At 41.8% G+C, this 5030-nt stretch overlaps 1 long non-coding RNA gene across 2 annotated transcripts; it reads right to left on the minus strand.

Moving 5' to 3' along the window:
- Window positions 1–1561: 1561 nt before the first annotated feature.
- LOC140482590 (uncharacterized) lies at window positions 1562–3995 on the minus strand. Of its 2 annotated transcripts, none has more exons than XR_011961753.1 (3): window positions 3643–3995; window positions 2053–2211; window positions 1562–1774 (listed from the first exon to the last, which is right to left on the minus strand). It is a non-coding gene; the product is annotated as an uncharacterized lncRNA (long non-coding RNA). The 2 variants fall into 2 exon arrangements; XR_011961754.1 differs by having other exon boundaries at window positions 3412–3995.
- Between the last annotated feature and the right edge of the window lie 1035 nt (window positions 3996–5030).

Here is a 5030-nt window from a genome sequence, read left to right on the forward strand (position 1 = left end):
CACACTCGTTCTGTCTCAGCTATCCCCCAAAACGATTCATGTTCTATCATGCCAGATGTAGCCTGCACCATCTTCCCTCACTCACTCACACCCACTCCAATCCCCGACACTTTGTATGCTCTCCCTACCTGCTCAGTTGGGACACCTCTCCAATGCAACAATAGCACCCACTTCCATCTCCTGTAATGCAACCTTTCTCTCTCTCTCATTCCAGCAGGAAAACAGCCCAAAATAAGACAGAAGGAGTAAAGACCTATGGTATGCTGCCTGTCATTTGTCTCCTTACCTTTCATGAGGAGGGATTCCTGACTCTTACTGCCACATGGAACAATATAACGCAGAATGGACTCTTGGATCCTCGATGTTGAGCCGACCTGTGAACTTATCTAAGCCTGGAGCAAGCAGGGCCTGGACTGGTCTTGGAGTCTACCCATGACTGATGAGCCAGGAACCCCTGAGCGAAGGTTATTCCCCTTGACTGAGGTTTGCTGACAACTAAGACAAGCTGTCTGGCTTTCTGTCTGTGCTAAACAGCACGGCAGTGCTGCAGTGTTATGAGCCTGATAACTCTGGCTGAGAGGGCAAAGCCCAAAAGGGTTAAGGCTGGGAAGTTCTGAGCATCCATGTAGGCTCAAAGTGATTGAGTGGTCAGCAAGCCAAGAGCTGAAGCGCCATGAGGGTTCATAGAGGCTGGTACATGTTAAATGCTAATAACTGGACATGAGGTGCATTTGGTTAGTGCCCATAGAGCATGCCTTGAGACATTGGTGCCTGATTTCCAAGATACATGTCATTTGCAGCAAGTGGCAAGCTTAACCCACCAGGTGTCTCCTTTAGTTTCTGTAACAAGTTTTCCCAATATTGAGCTCATTTGGTAAGAGAAAAGGTTGATTATTACTGAGGTAAGTTGGGGTGTTAACATGCCGCTTAACAAGCAATTGTGAATTGTCACTTGGTGTTTCACCGCTGCTTAGTATGAATCTCAGCACACTACTTGTGAAAAACATGAAAGTCAGAGCGAGATACTCTTAACACCTCACAGCGCCTGGGTTCGATTCCAGCCTCGGGCGACTGTCTGTATGGAGTTTGTACATTCTCCCTGTCTCTGCGTGGGTTTTCGCCGGGTGCTCCGGTTTCCTCCCACAGTCCAAAGAATGCACAGTTTAGGTGGATTGGCCATGCTAAATTGCCCATAGTGTGCAGGGGTGTGTAGGTTAGGTGCTTTATTTGTGGTAAATGTCGAGTAATAGGCTAGGGGAATGGGTCTGGGTGGGTTACTCCTCAGATGGGCTGTGTGGACTTGTTGGGCTGTAGGGCCTGTTTCCCCACTGTAGGGAATCTATGATTCTATGATTGAGATGGGCCTTGCTGGACTTCTAGTTTGATTCTGCCACCAATCTTTTCAATAACCTACATCGTTCGGCCCCTTTTAAGATTCCACCTTAAAAGCTTCGCTATGAATTATATATTGAGTGCTTTCTTTTTTTTGATGTTTTATAATGAGTCAAACTGGTTGATGAGTCCATTTCTGTATGTGGTTACGAACTATAGGAGGGTCCTATTTGAGGTCCCCATTCACATAAGATGAAGTGACACTTTAACTTACCCAAGATGCAAGCCTGTGTGGGCTGTACAGGCCAGAAGTGGGTTGCCCTTAAGGATAAGTAACCAGCCAACTCTTACAGCCTTGATAGGATCATAAACATTTCCCTGATGGAGGAAGTGGACAGCTGTTGATGTCTGTGGAGTTATTGTTTTCAGAATGAGTCACCATCTTAAGAAGAGGATAAAAACTTGGAGATAATTTTTGCTGAATGAATGACTAAAAAGGATGTGTCTAAAAGCCTTCTTTTACAAATTTATAATTTTATTTACAGCTTGCCAAATGGTTGGCCCAGGCACAATCTTAATTAAAGCATAACATTTCTTGTTTTTAAAGTATCATCTGCAAAAGCAATTGAGGAGGGATGAAAATTAACATCAAGTACAGTATAATTGGATGAAAAGAATTGTTTCAATAACTCATCAAAATTACTATTATTTAATATTCACCTGGCAACACGGCAAACACCTTGGCCCAATGTTACCCTCATGTCTATACTTTCAGAAGTAGTCACGAGATAACAGTCAGTGATCATGATCTGTGACCAACTTTACCCTCCAAGGCCAGAGGTACTGTGACCAGTTGTAGTGTCCCCATTGATAGTCTGGCTGACAGTCAGATAATCATAGGAAAAGATGACAAAATAAAGAAATTAGATAGAAATAAAATGGAATGTAGTTAAATGTATGGAAGTATAATCTTATATAGAATAGGAACATATACCATTTAAATGTTAACATAAAACAGGAGTAGCAGAGTGGCTCAGTGGTTAGCATTAATATCCCACAGTGCCAGGGACCCAGATTTGAATTTAGCTTTGGGTGTATGTTGTTTTGAAATCCTTCCATGTCCTTGACCCTCCTTATCTCTGTAATCTCCGCAAACTCCAAGCTGAAACAACAGGGCTTTAACTGTGAGCTCTTCTGCATTTCCAGTTAATTTCTCCATCATTGTTAGTCATACCTTCTGTAGCCTTGGTCTTAAGCATTAAAACCTACTTCTTTGGTGGAGTTTTAGTCATTTGAACTCAGATCTCCTTATGTGGCTTGCTGTTCTAATTTATTTCACAATGCTCCTGTAAACAGTGTTACTGGGATATTTCATTTAGGTACAAAGTAAATTTTCTGTTACATGCCTGACACAGTTAAATCATTACAATACATGCACTCATACTGGCTACAGTTTATGACAATGCTGAGGAGTCCCTAAAAACTAGCCCAACTCTATTAAAATCACTGAAGAATAATGGAGCTGGCTAGGTCAGGGGAGCTCGGGGCAAGGTGTTGACCTGAGCTAGTCTACACCTTTGAAAAGTACTCTTGAAAGTTAGAAAACTTTGAATAGGCTTGAGAATCTCCATTTGTATAGGGCTCTCAACTTACACTGATTCAGAAAATCCAGACCATTGTATTAAGATGGGAACACTTCCATAGGTTAGTTGGTCGCAACATTTGAGCTGACAGTGTAACAGAAAATTATATGTATTTTGTACCTTAATGAAACATCCCAATAATGCTCTTTACAGGAGCATTGTGAAATAAATTAGAACAGCAAGCCACATAAGGAGATCTCAATTCAGATGAGTAAAAACTCCATCAAAGAAATAGGTTTTAAGGTTTCACGTGGAGGCAACTGAAGATATGACTACCAGTGATGAAGAAATTACAACTGGAGATGCATAACAGCTCACAGTTAGAGCCCTGTAGTTTCAGGTTGGAGTTTGGTGAGATTACAGAGATAAGGAGGGGCAAGGACATGGAGGGATTTCAAAACAAGGATCAATATTTATAAATCAAAACATTACTTACTGGTAGCCAATGTTGGTCAGCGAACACAAAGGTGATAGGGGAATAGGACTTGATGCGGGTTAAGACGCAGGCAACAGAGGTTTGGATATCCAAAACTTTATAGTGGAACACTGGATCAAACTGGAGTCTTGATCAGTTTGACTAAGCTATAAGTTTTTCCGGAGGCCTTAAAACCGTTACATTTGCAGCATTTCAAATTAAAAATTCAAAAGCTTCATCAACGATACTCACGTGTCTAAGGGAATATGGACAGATTCGGAGGGGAGTGGGGTTTAATCATCACTCGGCATTGATTTAACTGAACTTCACCAGGACAGTAATAGGGAATTACAATTCTCTTATTACAACGGGGATAAGGAGAGATAAATCACTCAGTATTCAACTACTCTTGATTGCTATTCAGTAATCCTTGCTGAATTGCACATGATTGTTGTACAAATGCAGGATCCCGTGTACACCCATGTGCCAACCTGACATGTTTACTGTTCAGACCCGCATGAATAATCCCCTCTTACATAACCTTCTGAGGGCAGCCAGTTTCTTCAGGACTCAACATTGTGAGGAGAGAAGGGGTGTACACTGGCAAGAGCCAGAAACAATAAATAACGTTTTATCACTGCTATTAGGAGAAACGCAGTGTTTGGACTGATCTAACAGGCAGGAAGGCTGTAGGCCTCACCCAGAGCAGAAACATGGCAGTAATTTAGCTCTGCTGCTATTGTCTGCACTTAGGTTTGCTTATTGATTAAACTTCCTCTAGCATATGATTTCCTGCAGCAGGAAGTGATGTCAAAGAACAGACGGTGATGGATGTTTACGAGTTAATAGAGTTGTTTTGAAATATAAAAAATTGTTCTGAGGAGTCAGTAAGTCGCATGTTTTAAAATGAAGATTGAAATATTTCAATCCTGAGGTATGATAGAAGAAAATATGAATGGATATGTTTTGTGTTAAAAGTTAAAAGGAAACTTTCAAATGTTGCTGAAATCTTTTTGAAATGAAAATTCTGCCTCATTGTCAACACAGCTGTTAGCAGCTTGTATAATTTGTAATAATTGTATCCAAAACTCCCATATGTGATTTATTATCCATTCTATTCTGTATACGAAAAGACTCTGGAGTGTACAGACGATAGAATGGTAACCAACAGGGAAAATCAAATTGGTGTCTAATTAGTGACGGAGTGAAGACACTGTATGCTGAATAACCAACACAGGATTACACTCATTTTATCATTTATCATATGAATAACAGGTAACTGTTAAAAGCAACAGCTTTTATTACACCTCTCATTTGAGGAAAAGAAAATTGGTTAAGGTAGAAAATGCTGAGAATGTGTTGCTGGAAAAGCGCAGCAGGTCAGGCAGCATCCAAGGAACAGGAGAATCGGCGTTTCGGGCATCAGCCCTTCTTCAGGAATGAGGAAAGTGTGTCCAGCAGGCGAAGATAAAAGGTAGGGAGGAGGGACTTGGGGGAGGGGCGTTGGGAATGCGTTAGGTGGAGGGAGGTCAAGGTGAGGGTGAAAGGCCGGAGTGGGGTGGGGGGCGGAGAGGTCAGGAAGAAGATTGCAGGTTAGGAAGGCGGTGCTGAGTTCGAGGGATTTGACTGAGACAAGGTGG

This window comes from Chiloscyllium punctatum, chromosome 11 (genome assembly GCF_047496795.1).
Source record: "Chiloscyllium punctatum isolate Juve2018m chromosome 11, sChiPun1.3, whole genome shotgun sequence".
Lineage (NCBI taxonomy): Eukaryota > Metazoa > Chordata > Chondrichthyes > Orectolobiformes > Hemiscylliidae > Chiloscyllium > Chiloscyllium punctatum.